Source organism: Scomber scombrus, chromosome 6 (assembly GCF_963691925.1).
Source record: "Scomber scombrus chromosome 6, fScoSco1.1, whole genome shotgun sequence".
NCBI lineage: Eukaryota > Metazoa > Chordata > Actinopteri > Scombriformes > Scombridae > Scomber > Scomber scombrus.
Genome location: NC_084975.1, coordinates 1,771,054 through 1,788,186, shown reverse-complemented (window position 1 = coordinate 1,788,186; position 17,133 = coordinate 1,771,054). Strand labels below are relative to the sequence as shown.

Sequence of the window (17,133 nt, the reverse complement as noted above, 5' to 3'; positions counted from 1 at the left end):
TGTTTCTGCTGTAATGATGTGTTCATGACTCTCAGCACTTTATTTCCTCTGTGTACTTGAGTGAAATCTGCAGAGGAAACACACTTGATAGTAAAAGTGTGTGCAGGTGTGTGAGCTTGGAGCTCAGTGTGTTCACTCCAACACCTTAACATGAGAGCTGAAAGGAAGCAAGCTACGCTGCAAAGCTGTTCCACTTCTGGTCTGAACAGGACTGAAGTCCCTGCTGCTCTTTATACTGGATGTGCTGCATCACTGACTGACAGCTGATGAAGTGAGTCTCACTAAACACTCATTTATCTCCTCTGTTCTTTCTTCTTCTCTCATCAGATGGAAGGATGATGGGTCTCTGTCAGTGTGAGACTGAACATCCAGGAGTGTTGAGAGAGGATCAGCTGGAATCTGGATCTGGATTTTATCGTCTTCACTTAAGTCTCTTAACTGACTACAAACTGAACAGTTATCTCTGGATTTAGCTGAAGTCAGCACTTTACATGAGCAGTTTGATGCAGATAAAGATAAAAACAGGTGTTATAAGTCAGACTGTGAGTCTGGGCTCATATTTATCAAGCGTCTCAGAATCACACTGAGAGTTAACTCCATTTCTATCATCACTTCACTGCTTACCTGTGTGTTTACCATTGATTTGAAACACTGATCACTTTTAAAGGCTCCACATTACATTTCAGAGAGTCTCAGTGTGTAAATATTAAAGGTATCCAGCTTTTATTTGCATAATGATGATGTCAAGATGAATCATTTATATCTCATAACCATATTTAACAAATCATTTGCATCAGTCTGTAAGTAAACACTGCTCAGCCAATCAGGAGGCTTTAACAATAAATATATCATTTAAACTTGTAGGTGAGATCATGTGATCCAGCCCTTTCCAATCACATCCTTTCCATCTTGTTTTCTCCTCCTCTCAGTGTAACTTTGTGTCTGAGGTTTTACTGCCTCCTTTGTAAATAAAGACATAGCTTTGCTACAAGATGAGTTCTTACTTTTTGTTTTTTCTTCTTTTTCTACATTGGAAGTGTGCAGAAACCAAAAGAACACATAAGCACAAATAGACAACAAAACAAAACAGGTCAGAACAAGAAAAAGAAAGAACATACATCATATTTAATCAAGAGACAATAACACTTCTTTTACAGTCCCACTCTCCAAAGGTCAGATCACTGTATTTGCTTTCTTCTGCTGTCATATTTCCCTTATGTTTCTGTTGACCACACTACAAAGGAAAAAAGAAAAACTATGATGGATAACATTTATCACAGGGTCATAATGCTTCTTTTAGATTCTGAGAGTTCAAAAGTAATAAAATACTTATTCTAAAACCCTCTTAAGTGAAATTAAAACAGCTTTTTGAATCCACCAGTACACAAAAAAGCTTTTTAAAAAATCATTTTATTTTTTTCCCTGCATTATTTAGACATATAGAGTTTAAAATGATGCTGCATTCATGTAATTAGATTCAGTATGAGACTACTTGTACAGTTATTTATGGATTATTTATGGCCTCAGACTGAAGTTTATAATAAACACCAGAGGGCGCCCTCAGCTCTCACTTATTCCCTACAAACACTGGTTTAGTGTTCATATCACCTGCTCAAATATAAGTAAATGAAACAAAGCTTTACATTACATTACCTTATACACTGTGTATTATTTGACATTAAAACAGTCCCTCCTCCATTTTTGATGCATCTCTTTTTTCCCAAACTTGTGCATTTTGCAGGTGTTTGGTGTATTACTGAGAAGTGTTCACCACCACTGGACAGCGATGTCTATTAAATATTAAGTAGATTTGTCCTCAGGTGTTAAACATAGTGTGTCTTGTCTCACCTGTTATGTCTTTGTTTCACTAATACAAAATAAATAATGATAGAAATGATTATTTGTGGCTAACGTGTTAACAAACAACATGATTACATGATCACCAGAAGTAATCTAACCTCCTCTAATCTGTGATCTGTTGGCCATCCTGCTTGTTAAAGTATTGTTTGGGCAGTTTATGTGTTCATTCGGGAGTAGAGAGAGGATTGAATTGGGGGATGACATGCAATCAAAGTCACAAGCTGGATGCAAACAGCAGTACCTTTAGCACAACAGAGTGCCACACAATTATGATTTTAATGAGATGTATAGGCTTGAAATTTGGGGAAGTTTGAAGATATGTTTTCACAGTTGAAATACGTCTCATCCTCCCACATTCAGCCAGCGGTTTTTACCTGCTTGTCCAACCAGTTTACCCAAATTTAGATTTTCTAACTAAGACAAAGATGGTGAGCAGAAAACACAATCAACAGCCTTCAACAAAGACGAGACACATATTTTTAACTGTTTTTTTGTGGATTTTAGATCATTATGTGTTTATTTTGTTGATTCTTTAAGAGTAGTCATAGTTTTGCTCTTTTCGTAGGATTTACTGACAGTAAAAAATGATAGAAAATCTTGAACTTATCCTTAAACAGACGCTCTGACTTTCTTTCTTCTTACAGTTTTAAAATAAGTTGTTTATTTACACTCATTTGCCTAAAACTTTGTCTCAATAAGCAGAATGACTGTAAAAGCCATTTGACCTTTTTTTCCCCCACAATGGTCCCTGGTTTACTTCAGCAGGATTCCAGAGGAGCGTTTCCATAATAAGTTTATCTTGTGAATCACAGCTTGTTTGGGAACCTTTTGAAACCAGCTGACAGTCAAATTCAATTAAAACATGATGCCAACATCCCAGCAAACACTCCCTACTACTCTGAGAGAAACGCCGGCTTTCAGAGTCAATTGTGTCCGATGTGAAGAGCCGGCCTTCATGTCCCCGTCTGGAGCCTTTTCACGTGCTAAAATAAGAGTTTCCCCCTCTTTCCTTGAGTCGACATGAGCAAAGTGAGCGCTGTGAAAGGCCCAGAGAGAGCTTCCATTTGATGACTGGCAGTCTCGGGTCTTGTGTCTGTGTGACACTATGGACCACGACAAAAGCCCGTCCTTTCTGCTGCTGCAGAATAACACAGAGAGAAGAAAGGAGGTGGTGCATGATGGGGAGGAGGGGAAGGGGGAGATTTCAGTGTAAAAAACGGGGGTCTAGCTTTTGAAACCGGCCCGGCGCAGATGTATGGGGCAGGAGGATTAGGGTTAGGGTGTTGGTGACGTTCACCCGGCTCCACTCTCCCTCCGTCGTGGCCCTTTGTGGCTCCCAGCAGCCTTGAGGTGGTAAGCTGCCGGTCGGCGTGCCAACCGGGTTCAATACGCACCCCGACAATGGTGAAGCAACCCCACCACACCCCAACAACCCCCCCGACTCACATCTCACCCACCGCAACTCCTCCACACACAGAGGATGTGATAGGGGAGCTAATGTCACCCCATCCGACCAGACAGCTTCAGGGTGGCTGTGTGTGTGTGTGTGTACACTACTTAAGTCACTTTCAAGGACACAAACCAGACTTAAGACCAGTTAGTTGGGTTCAGATTGTGTGATTGGGGTCAAAGGTCATATCCCCAGTGGGTAAAATGCTGAGTTTTGGGTCAGTGGTTAGGGAAAGTAATGTAAGTCTATGTAAATACCTCAAAAGTGACTTAGGTAAATGTGTGTGGCCTTACATGTGTTGTGGGTTTAAACAGTCACATGTGGGGACTCGCCTCCCTTTTATGGACAAAAACAAATTGCCCATAATGTAAATCATACATTTTAGGGTGAAGAGGTTTAAGGTTGAAGTAAAGTGAGACAAGTAGTGGTTAAAGGACGGGGTTATCATTTGTCAAGTGTGTCTTAAACCAACAATCAGGAGTCCAAATGAACATTAAGTGTGTTTATCTCTCTGTAATGATTCCTCCTGTTCATACTGACCATTAGAAGATCCCTTCATAATGTTTACTGTAATGATTCCTCCTGTTCATACTGACCATTAGAAGATCCCTTCATAATGTTTACTGTAATGATTCCTCCTGTTCATACTGATCATTAGAAGATCCCTTCATCATGTTTACAATGGAAGTGATGGAGGACTAAATCCACAGTCCTCCTTCTTTCTTTTTTCTGTTTTTTGGCTTGACCCCAACAGCAGGGTCAACCCCATGAACACGAATGTCCCTGACTTGCTGACTGATGAAGACACACCATTGGTCGGCCTCCAGCCATACACTAGGTTCTGAGTTAGTCTAATGTAAGAGGATTTGTAGCATTTTCTTCTTTATTGAATAGTGAACAGGCAAACATTGCAACATGCGACAACACAGTACCCAACTCCAACTGGAATCAGACCAGGGTTGTTAAATGATCAGAAAACTCAGGGAAAAAAGTGTTACGTTACTGAATACCACCTCATAATTTTGGATTCATGTGTTATTATTTGCAAAAATTATTAGTAAACAACATTCTTGACAACTCTTTAATTGACAGAACATACTTTTGTGTGTTTGTGTGTTGCAACTATACTTATAAACAGTCTACGTCCCAACCATAGACTGTATATAAGAAATGGACGTAACATCCGTGACGTCACCCATTGGTTTGTGGACTGCTGCTCGGAAGCCAATAGTTTTGGATCTGAGCAGCGGCATCTTGAAAATTTCAGGTGCATGCTGGGAAAAATAAAAACACAGATTCTACTTATATGGGCATCAGGATGATCATGAGGCGCCCTCCTGAACCTGTGAACCAATCAACCTGTCAATCACCACGTAGCCACGCCCTAATGCATACCCTGCTTTATCGTCACATATAAAATCAGGGAGGCCAAAATGTCCCAAATGAACATCATACTGCATTGAAGAAGGCTTTAAACTAGCGATTGAGACCATAAACACTTTTTGAAAATGTTTACTGAGGATATAAATCAAGTGAGAAATTCTCCATGACTTGTATAGAGACGGTAGTCCTTTTTACACCAAGCATTACCATGAAATTAGTATAAAATTAAAGGACCTGTAAAATCAAATGTTACCAGTAAACCGTTAATATCACGTCAGCTTTCTGTTTTATCTTTTTAATTGCCTCCATTCTCATTTTTATTCAATTTGTTTCATTTTGACGCAAGAATATTTATCACTTCCTGATCTAAGCACATCATCTTCATACATCTCCCACTGCTGAAAGAGGAGCGAGAGAGAGAGAGAGAGAGAGAGAGAGAGAGAGAGAGAGAGAGAGAGAGAGAGAAGCACATATTCTGGAAGTGCATTGTGGAGAGGAATGCCATTGAATTTGGGTGTTTTTTCATGCGCCAGCCTCCTTTGTGTGCAGGCTAAGGAAGTCCATTGTGTGGGCAGACACCCTGAGAAAAGAGGCGAGCTTGGAGCCGTTGTCTGCCGGTGCTTCTGCAGCGATCGGGCCCTAAAAAGACCTGAATGAAGCTCTGCCATCGGAAGCAGCCGGCCCGAACTGAGAGACAATGCTGCTGCGCAACTTTGAAGACCAACAACAATTAAAAATGCAGCTTCACTATATTAATTATGCATTCATGCTTTTGTCTTGGGTTTTTTTGTTGTGTGGGGGAGAATAGGGGGAGCTGTGAGGTTTAAGATTCAACAGGTCTAAAACAGAGAGAGAGATTAGTACAGTGAAAAAAAAACAGATGCAAAAGGTTCTGCAAATGCTGCCATTGGAAATTCATTGAGGGAGAAATGTGTGTGTGGTTGGATGTGAGGTTCAGGAGGATTACAGGCACTAACAGGAACTTGTGGAATAAAGGAAAAAACACTTTGGTATTCACCTAATAAAAATCCAACTTTACTTCAGTAAAAAGACAGTAAAAACAGCGCTGAATAAAAATCGGTTTCATCTTGCAGAGCATGTTGCTAGGAAACTCAGAGTTACAGCTCGGAGTTGCACTTTGCAGACACTTTTTTCTTTTAAGGCCTTTCTCCTCTTTCCTCCCTCAGTAGCAGGCAGAACACACATTAAGCAGCTTTCTGAAGGCATTGAGGTGGATTTTTTTCTGGCCGGCAGCTCTGTCAGGTGGCTCTGTTGTGCTCCGAGTCGCCAGCAAACAGCTCCTTTAGGACCAGTGGGAAGGTTTATTCAGAAAAAGCCAACACTGCTTTGAAAAATCACTCTGTTTGGGGGGTGAATTCATGTGTTTACAACAGAGTCTTTTACAACGAGGACAGAAGAACCGGGAATCATGGTGTCGCCCCCTGCTGGTCATGAGACAAAACTGCAAATGCAACAAATTTCAGGTTATTTATGTTTTTATTCACATACTTGGAGGCAGAATGAGCATTATTTTCCTAGAATAACAATTTATAGTCATACAAATATAATTCCTCCCAATCATCACTTATGAGTCAACAATCTTGGGAACCAGTCCGATTAGCGACATTAACAACAAGAAGATTCATCAAAACACCAAATGAATAAACTAAGTATGTTTTATTCTTGATATTTGTGCAGATATTTCAATCTTAAAGACCTTCTTCCTGTGTTTATATTCCCACCTCATACATATTTGACCAATGAGCAGAGTGAACTTCTCAGCTGAGTTTTAGTGATACCTTTTGATTATTTTTTTCTGTGTGAAAAGAAACCAAAGTTCACCAACTCATCCACTGATTCAGACCAGAACAAATAAACTTTTGGTTTGAAAATGGTCTTAATTGCTCAGGGAAACTTTTCCTCCTAGTTTTGTCCTTCCTATCTTCAAAAAGTATTTTTCCACAAACAGTTTTTGGGAATACTCTGGCCCATATGGTTAATATAAATGTTTGCTTTTTAAGCTTTTGTTGATGGCTGCAGAAGAGAGATGACAGGAAATGAGGGGAGAGTGAGATGTGGAACTGTGTGGTGGTTCAAGTTCAGCTCCTAAAAGTTATTTTTATTATTTATTTATTATCCTTAAAGTTGTATTTATTTTATATTAAGTGTGTGTTATTAGGAGTTGATCTTTATAACCAAATCCAGCTTCAGGCGTTTACTTTATCACTCAATATTTCACCTTTTCTCAGGTAAACTTCAGGTGACAGTCAGACAACTCTGATGTATGCTTTCTGTAAACTGACAGAATGACTTCAAGCTGCTGCAGTTTCTCTACTCCGTCTCAACATTCATGACGGTGTGTTGCAGCGAGTGCAGCGAAGGGGTCAGAGGTCAGGTGTGTTGGCAGCGCGTAGCACACCATGTGTTTTAAGGACTACGTGAATGAACGGCTGAATGCGAAGCTCATTAGTGCTGCAGGAGATTGTACAAAGAGAGTCAGAGATCGTATAGTTGGAGTGAACGCAGAAGAGCCTCAACACATTCCTGCCTCTTTATTAAGGTGATCTGTGACCCCGTCGGTCCCAAAATAGACTGTTTTTCCATTGTGTGCATGTGTGTGTGTGGCAGTAAAGGCTAATACAGAACATATCGGACCTCTTCTCTCCTAAAAAGGAACTTGTTGTCAGTTGAGAGACCACTTAGTGCTCTTATACTCTCGTCAGTGTGCAGATAAAAGCGAATCAGACCTGCTGTTCCCTGAAGCCTCCTCCACTGGAGAGGCTGTAGAGGAGCGTTTTGTTTCGCCACTGGTATGCAGAGAGCTGCCCGGACGCACAAAGACGCCGGTAATAACAGTTAATCTTTGCAAAGGTTCAATGGCTGCCAACCATCCAACCAACCAGCAGGCTGCGATTCAGAGCCGTCCCAACAATGGCAATGAAACATCAAAGTCGGAGGGAACGCAGAGCGGCCGGTTCTCATCACCTAAATCAACAAGGCCTCGGCAGAAAGTAAACACACAGCGTTAACAGAAGGAGTCACATTCATGCGGATGTTACAGTCTGCCTAAATCTGCCACAACACACATTACCAAGCTAATTAAACATCTCATTAACCAGTGGTGGAGGAAGTATTCACATCCAAAGTAAACAAAGACATACTGTAGTCTAAGAATGCTCCATTACAAGTAAAAGTCCTGTATTCAAAGTGTATATTAAATAGAAAATGTTACTTAAGCAAAAATATAGGAGTAAAGTAGTAATAAATATGTGAAAGTATAAAAAAGTAAAAGTACTTATAATGCAGACTGGCTTCTTTTAGATTGTTCTATTATCAGTGATAATCATATTTTGTTTTTATGTAAAGCACATTTAGTTGCCCCTGTGTATGAAATGTGTTATATAAATAAAGCTGCCTTGCCTTTCCTTACCTCACCACTGGCAGCCATGAGGAGCAATTTTGGGTTAAATATCTTGTGATTGGTGGACGACCCGCTCTACCTTCGGAGCCACAGCCCCCATTAAGTCTGAGTAAGTCTGCTTGCATCCATGATTTAACTTCATCGAGGCAGTTCGTGGAAATGTAGAGCTGGGCGTCATCAGCGTAGCGGCGAAGGTAGAGACCTTGACGATGGTTGATGTTACCGAGGGGGAGCTTGTAGAGGATGAAAAGGAGAAGCACGGATCCCCGAGGGACACCTTGGCTCAGAGGAAGTGCAGCTGTTCATGTTGATGAACTGTTTGTGAGTGTTGAGCTGAATCTCAGGAATGGGTCTCAAAGAACTACACTTCCCAGAGTGCACCAGCAGCAGCAAACTGGCTGCTTGTCACCTAATCAGTGATTGTCAGTGACTTGGAGCAACTGTGAAGACATGGAGGTTCTCAGTCATTCAGACAAACAAACTTCAGAGAGAAGAAGCTCCAAGTTCACACATAGGTTCAATCCAAAGACGCCAACGGTCGGTGAAATGTTTTATTTACTTTCATGGTGTTTGAAATGCTGCTTAATATGTTCAAGTTTATGTTTAACTGCTGTGTAGATTGGTTAAGGAACACATTGCAGCATTGACTTCATTGATTTTGTGTTAAATGAGTTTGTGCTAAAATAATATTTCATTTTGAGTTTGAAAAATTAAAAGTATAAGATACAAAAGGATAATGCAGAGTTAAAAATGTTAAAATTCTGTTAAATCTTAAAACTTTACTAAAAATTTGGTTAAATTCATGAAATTAGATTTTCTTTATTCCAGTTAAAAGGCTTTAGTGGTTAATTCATTTAAAATTCATTAAAGTTGTTTAATTAAAATGTTAACGTTTGTTTCTGTCTTTAAAGGTTTACAACCTAATTTACTGAACAGACCAATCAACTGACAAAGCCAAAAGAAAAATAAAGTGATTGATTGAGTTGGAAATTTGAGTTGTTCCTTGTGTCCTTTGGAAGTTGAACAAGAGGAGGATTTGACAGTGAGATATGATTTTAGCCAGGAGAGGGCAATACCGGTGATGCTGAGGGAGGATTCGAGGCTGTAGAGAAGAAGAAGAAGGTGTGGCTGATGGTGTCCAAAGTGAGAAGTGAGGTTGAGGAGGATGAGAATACTGAGGTGACCCCTGGCTGAGGAGAGGGGGAGGTCTTTGGTGACTGTTTCAAACCAGATTGAGATGGTTTGAGCAGGTTGTGGGAGATGAGGTGGGAATTTTTGATAGCAGGGAGAAGATTGGAGACAGGCTGGAAATTGCTCTCGTGATATCAGGGTTGAGTCCGGGTTGTTTTTGAGGATGAGTGGTGACGGCAGCCAGTCCTAGCGTTCAGAGAGGTGAATCAGAGTTGAATGGAGGAGTTCATGATCTCTGTGATGAGTGAAGAGATAACTGGTAGGTAGACTTTGACAAGATTAGATGAGATGAGAACCAGAACACAAGTGGAGCTTTTCTTTCCTGCCATGAAAGTTGGACAGCTCCATTGTAGACGGAGGGGAGGACTGAGATATGGAGATGGGGTGTGGAGAGGTCGGTGGGGGGGGGGTAGGTTGCTGTACATGGTGCCAATTAGTGTTTGGAAAATGAAAGCAAAGAAGTGCACTTTTTTACTGTAATGGATTTGTTGTTGTCACTGAGTTTAACTGTCAAATTTGGCCCATTTTTACATTTCAGAGCTGTAAAAACACCTTAAAACCTTTTTAATTTTAGCCTGACATTTGATTACTTCTCCTAATGTGACCCAGAATAGACAAAAATGCACAGTTTTTGTAGAGTAGGACCCATATTTATTCAAAATTTAAAAAATATACTGTTACTTATTTAATACAATTCTCCATTAACACAAAGTGTAAAAACTGAAGAATAAACTCTCTCAGCTCTCTGAAAGCTTCATTAAGGATGAATCTTGCTGTTTATATTTGACCAATGATGAGGTATTTACGAATGATTTGTTGTGCAGAAATGTGTTAGACTAATTATGCGGGGATACTGTGGATGGTCTGAAGTTGAACAGTGTGTGAGGGTTAAGAAGTTTGAGTATTGTAGAAAAAGAGTCTTGTGGTTTGTGGACCTGGAGTGTGAGGGGTCAGGGTCAGGTTTAGGCTGTGATAAGAGCATCCTCGTGTGGTTGAAGGTAATCCATGTAGGCTTGGAGATGCACTAAACCAGTCCTCTTTTAGAGTCTTTCAAACTGGTGCTTATGGGATTTAATTTATAATAGTTCAGGAGTATATCAGGGAGCTGAGTCACTATAACTTCTCAGGTTTGAACCCTTTGTAGTTCATACCAAGAAAGTGCTATTTAAAAAATAATTGATTTGCTTTTCCTTCCTCGTTGAGGCCATGACAACATAAAACATGGATTTATTTCCTCATTGAGCCTAAATGTGATGTTTTACAGACTCATTCACACCTCCTTGGTTCTAAACTTTTATTAAAAACATGTTATGATTTGTGTTATTCTTCGTTTATACAATAAAGGACAACCTGTATCTATAGCAACCATAACACAACCTGTATCTATAGCAACCATAACACAACCTGTATCTATAGCAACCATAGAACAACCTGTATCTATAGCAACCATAACACAACCTGTATCTATAGCAACCATAGAACAACCTGTATCTATAGCAACCATAGAACAACCTGTATCTATAGCAACCATAACACAACCTGTATCTATAGCAACCATAACACAACCTGTATCTATAGCAACCATAGAACAACCTGTATCTATAGCAACCATAACACAACCTGTATCTATAGCAACCATAGAACAACCTGTATCTATAGCAACCATAGAACAACCTGTATCTATAGCAACCATAACACAACCTGTATCTATAGCAACCATAACACAACCTGTATCTATAGCAACCATAGAACAACCTGTATCTATAGCAACCATAGAACAACCTGTATCTATAGCAACCATAAGACAGCCTGTATCTATAGTAACCATAACACAATCTGTATCTATAGCAACCATAGAACAACCTGTATCTATAGCAACCATAGAACAACCTGTATCTATAGCAACCATAACACAACCTGTATCTATAGCAAGCATAGAACAACCTGTATCTATAGCAACCATAGAACAACCTGTATCTATAGCAACCATAGAACACTCTGATGGTCTGTCTGTGCATTACATACCTCATACAAGTGCTAAAGATTGACCTAAAAGTTAAATGGGTTCAATAGATTTAGTTTTTGAGTAGATATCATGACACAACGTGACTTCTACCAAACGGTTGAGCAGACCTACGAAGGGTTAATGGGAACCAGCTGACAGTAGGAGAGTGTGTCACTATGAGAACAATAACACACTGATATTAATAATTAAAAAGGAGCAGATTCGATCAATCGTTCTGAGCGTGCTGTGTTGTGAACTTGACCGATGGATTGATAGGAGAGGATGAGTGTTTCCCCAGAGGGCTCCGAACCTGCCTGCTGACTGTTACCAGCTGCTGACCTCTGACCCCTCTGGTAGCAGGGATGAGAAAGGAAGGGGGGGGGGGGTTATACAGTGAGTGTGGCAGCAGGGGGGAGGGAGGTGTTTAATGACACCCTCGTCTGTTCTTTGTGACATGACCTCATTACCTCAATCCATGTATTGATAGAGGGAGAGATTATCCTCAATCTGACAACATATTCAACCACAGTGCTGCTGTTAAAGGGGCAGTTCAACCAAACTATAACATAAAATGTGGATATTTCTGCAGCAGAAAGTACGTCCAGTTAAATGTGTGGACAGTGTGAAGGGTAATATTTCATTAACTTCACTGAGTTGGAGGCAGATATCAAATAAAACCTCATGTCTGAACAGATGCCACCAGAGAGAAGAATGAAAATATGTTCATTTGTAATCTGTGTGAAATAATACGTTAAAGGTGATGATGCTCCATTTTAAATGCATCAGGGTGAATTTTATATGTAATTTTCCTCATGAAATGCAGAAATAAAGAGGTGTAATTTTTTTGTTTTTCTTTTACTTATTCTTGTTTATTCCGGTTTTATTTATTTTTTACTAGTTTTTTTTACATTCTTGCTTTTTGCTCGTTTCTTTTGCCTTTTTTCATGTTTCATGCTTTTTATTAAATTTTTTTTAAAACTGTTTTTGTTTTATATATTCTTATTCTTATTCTAGGTTTTTTTCTCATTTCGATCCTTTTCATGTTTCTCTTTTTTCTTCTTTATGCTCTTCCTTTTTGTTTTTGTTCTCACTTTATTATTATTTTTTCCTATTTTCTACAATTTTTTTGTCCTATTTTCAGTTTTTTTTTCTCTTTCTTTCTCTTATTCTTCTTTTCTTTTTCCCCCCATTTTATCATTTTTGTCCAGTTTTCTTTTTTTTATATCTGTTTATGGATATTTGGACGTGTGTCGTCAGTATGTTGCTTATAATATAATCACATCACAAATATAATGTATAAATGTATTTAGCTAAAAACAAACACAAATGTTATATAAAACATATTAAACTACATGCAAAGAAAAACACTTTAAATGCTCTTAAATGTTCTGGGAGCCTTTTTGGATATTTTATCTGACTACACACAAGAACATCAAGCAGATGATCCAGAAGCTGTTGAACCTTCAGGACTCAACAACCTCCAAAAACCCACACTTACCACAGGACTTGTGTGTGTATGTGTGACTCTCAGTGTGATCCTTGTGTGAATGTGTTGACCTGTATGAAGGTGTAGCAGGGCGGAGCTTAAACCACATCAACAGTGAAACAATAAAAACCTGGATGTGCTTATCTTGATGTGCTGGAAACGCTGTGGGAACCTTCCCTGGGGGGGAAATGTTGTTGTCTGTTGGTTTCAATGGCCGAGTCGTTTCTCACGTAACATCATCCGAGGGTGGAACCTGTCCCATCTGAAAAGGAAGTTTGCTGCAGCTTTTTTCTGTGACTGTGAGACAACACTGATTATCACCTCAACATCATTCCCCCTTTAGTGTTGATACAGAGACGGAGGAACTACACAACATCCTGTAGACCTCGTTTCTATGAATATTAACATTTTACACACCAACTTAACCCTTTGTGTCAAAAACTAAATCTATTGAACCCATTTAACTTTTAGGTCAATCTTTAGCACTTGTATGAGGTATGTAATGCACAGACACACCATCAGGTTGTGTTATGGTTGCTATAGATACAGGTTCCTTCCTTCCTCTTTTCCTTCCTTCCTTCCTGTCATCTGTCCTTCCTTCCTTCCTTCTTTCCTTCCTTCCTTCCTTCCTTCCTTCCTTCCTTCGTGTCATCTGTCCTTCCTTCCTTCCTTCCTTCCTTCCTTCCTTCTTTCCTTCCTTCCTTCCTGTCATCTGTCCTTCCTTCCTTCCTTCTTTCCTTCTTTCCTTCCTTCCTTCCTTCCTTCCTTCCTCCCTGTCTTCTTTTCATTCCTTCCTTCCTTCCTTTCTTGCCCACTTTCATCCTTCATTTCTTCCTTCCTTCTTTCCTTCCTTACTTCCTTCCTTTGTGTCATCTGTCCTTCCTTCCTTCCTTCCTTCCTTCCTTCCTTCCTTCCTTCCTTCCTTCCTTCCTTCTTTCCTTCCTTCCTTCCTTCCTTCCTTCCTTCCTCCCTGTCTTCTTTTCATTCCTTCCTTCCTTCCTTCCTTTCTTGCCCGCTTTCATCCTTCATTTCTTCCTTCCTTCCTTCCTTCCTTCCTTCCTTCCTTCCTTCCTTCCTTCCTTCCTTCCTTCCTTCCTTCCTTCCTTCCTTCTTTCCTTCCTTGAAGAGAAGAGAAGAGAACAGGACAGTTGGTGTTTTACTACTTAGGTTGTTTAATCCTGTTGAATGAAAATGGACCGGTTGGTTTTCATACTTGGGACGATTCATTTGGGCAAATCTGAACACAGAACCGAGACTCTTTAGAGGATACATACTCCAAATCTGGACTTCTTCTGACACATTGCTGTCATGTCACCTCAACCTGGTTATTATGGGATGTTGTAAATATGTATGAGACCACTGCATGTTCCTTGCAACCAAACAGCAGCCATAATGAAGAGTAGGAATGTAAAACACCACCACAACATCAGCTCATCACACATCCCAAAAACAACTGTGCCTTGGTTGCTAAGGCGGTTGCTAAGGTGTCTCCACTCTCATATCTCAGATGTGATTCAGCTGAAATCCTGCTGCTATAGTTAGTTTATGTAGAAGCTTCCTGAAGCCGACCAATCAGAGCAGAGTTTGTTACTTATCTACTTAGATCTTTACTTTGTTAGTTAGATCGTTACTTACATACTTTGTTCGTTACTTAGTTTGCGACTTACTTTGTTAGACTCTTACTTACTTCATTACCTTGTAACCTAGATTGTTAGTTAGTTAGTTAATTGATTACTTAGTTCGTTACTTAGTTACTTAGCTAAGGCAGTTGCTAAGGTGGTTACTAAGGTGGTTGCTGAGGCGGTTGCTAAGGTGTTTTCACTCTCATATCTCAGATGTGATTCAGCTCCAACATGTACGGATGTGATTTGAGAAGTTGAACATTTGGAGTAAAGAAGAAGAAAAAGAAGTGAAATCCTGCTACTATAGTTAGTTTATGTAGAAGCTTCTTGAAGCCGACCAATCAGAGCAGAGTGGGCTCATCAGGAAGAGGGGGGGGGGGGGAACCAATGAGATGACAGAACACTCTCACCTGGCTTGTCATGATGCATTTTGGTTCACATGGAAACAAAACCAAGTTCTCCCCGACTGCTGCCTTTATAATCCCAAATAATCTGGGGCACCACGATTGATACATGACATCATAATTATTATATAAACCAATCAATCGCATCATATCTGGAGGTTTGCCATGTAGTCTCTCAGCAGTTTGTTGTTGGTGTTTCAGTGTTATCGCTCCAGGCAGGATTCAAACCTGCTCCGTCATCACATCCACTTCCTGTGCCAATTGGTTGATTGATCGATGGCTGTGTGGCTCCGCTCTCCCTCTGCAGGATCAATGATCTGAGCAGACTGAGCTATCTAATCGTTTTTCTGCTTGTTTTTGTTTGTTTGTGTCCTGGAATTTTGGTCTGCTTGTGTCCTGCTGTTTGGTGGTGAGGGGGAGGGGGGGGGGGGGGGGGGCATCATGAGAAAAAAGCTTTACTGAATGAGACACACAGTAAACAGGTGAAAGAGAAACAGATCTCACTATCAGGCTTGTTGGTTTTAGCCTGGAGATCATTTCAGGTCACAGTCTCGTGTTTGGAGGGAAAAATCACTCTTAGTTTGGAGGAAAGTCATGGAAAACTGTCCGAAAGCCCCCCCCCCCCTCTTCCCCCCAACACCACCACCCTAAAAAAAAAAGAAAAATCCTTGAATGGGGCGCTCTGTGGGAGTACGACTAATTTTATTAGCCCCCTTGGAAACATTCAACCTAACAAGTGGAAAGAAGTTTCTGCATAAATTAAAGATAATCCAGAGTAAATTATGCAAATATATTCGCTCTGATAAAGGAAGGGGGCGGTGTGGTAGTTTATTGTGAGGTTAAAAAATCTGAGCCAGTGGTTGAAACTGAACTGAGGGAAACTTCACTTAAAGGTTTGTGTGTGTGTGTGTGTGTGTGTGTGTGTGTGTGTGTGTGTGTGTGTGTGTGTGTGTGTGTGTGTGTGTGTGTGAGCCTGTGAGGAAACAACACGGGGGTGGGGGGGGGGTTGCATCATGTGTGAATCACTGAGAGGACGAATGAGGCTCTGATGAGAGAAAATAACTTAAATAACAAACAGAAACATTTGTTTGGTTGCAGAATATTTCATCCAGTCAGTTTTCAGACTGATTAAAATCAACCTGCAGAGACAGAATCCACCGCGGTCAATGTAGTCGTTTAGTTAAAGGATCATTCTGGTGATTTTTTGATATATTGTTCTTAATGTCAACAACCGTGCATGCATGATTAGACTCTGACAGACATTGGGAATTTCTCAAAGAGGTTTAGTTCAAAGTTAAGACTTCAACAGACTGATACTTGGAAAATGTGTCACCTGATCTTGAGGAAACTTTAAGATTCGTCAAAAGGTTTTTAAATATTAGAGCTGCAACTAAAGAGTATTTTTTTTATTATAGATTAAACTGTCTGAATGATTGCTTCGTTGTTTGGTCTGTAAAATGTCAGAAAATGATAAAAAACCATCACAGAAGATGAAATAAATCAGCAAATATTCACATTTAAGAAGCTGGAGTCAGAGAATTTTTGACTTTTTTTTCTTAAGACTGAAAACATGATTTCTGTTATTAGTGTTTGTTTCTGTTTCTAAACAAAGTAACGTGACCAAAGTCTTCATAATAAAGGAACATGTGACCCAATGCAGCGGTAGATAGATAGATAGATAGATAGATAGATAGATAGATAGATAGATAGATAGATAGATAGATAGATATACTATACCATACTTAATAAAATAGAAAAATAGTTATATTAAATTAAATTAAATGCAAACAATGCTAATGTGAGACTCACTGATGTGTTTTTAATAGTTTTTAAACAACAACAGAGGAATAAGATATATCAGAGTCTGACACACACACATGATACTTAATAGATCAGTTCATTGTTGGTTTCGATCCAAAACATGAGATTTGATGACAAGATTAAAAACAAAGAAAATTGACAGACTTCTGCAGGTGTGAGAGGTTTGAAAGTTTGCTCCATTTAAGCTGAGATTCTTCTGGGACACTGAAGGAGCTCTGGACTCTTAGCATCTGCAAACGTTAGTGTGAGGATGCATCTGTATGTGCACGAAGATTATGTCCTAAAATAAACTCCAGACATGCACCCTTTTACATTAATCTGCTGTTAATTGAACATGTCGGTCTCATGTCTGAATAAGTGCCAGAGACCTGAACTTTATTGTAACATTTTTAACAGACACAGTAGTAGTCAGGTAGTGAAGACACTGTGTGAGTGATTTAAAGCTGCATTCTCTCTAATGGCCAGCAGGGGGCGACTCTACTGACTCCAT

The 17,133-nt window shown here is 39.8% G+C and overlaps 1 pseudogene; it reads left to right on the top strand.

The window, feature by feature from the left end:
* LOC133981647 (NACHT, LRR and PYD domains-containing protein 12-like) overlaps positions 1-455 on the top strand; it is a 56,759-nt pseudogene extending 56,304 nt beyond the window's left edge.
* The last annotated feature ends 16,678 nt before the right edge of the window (positions 456-17,133 follow it).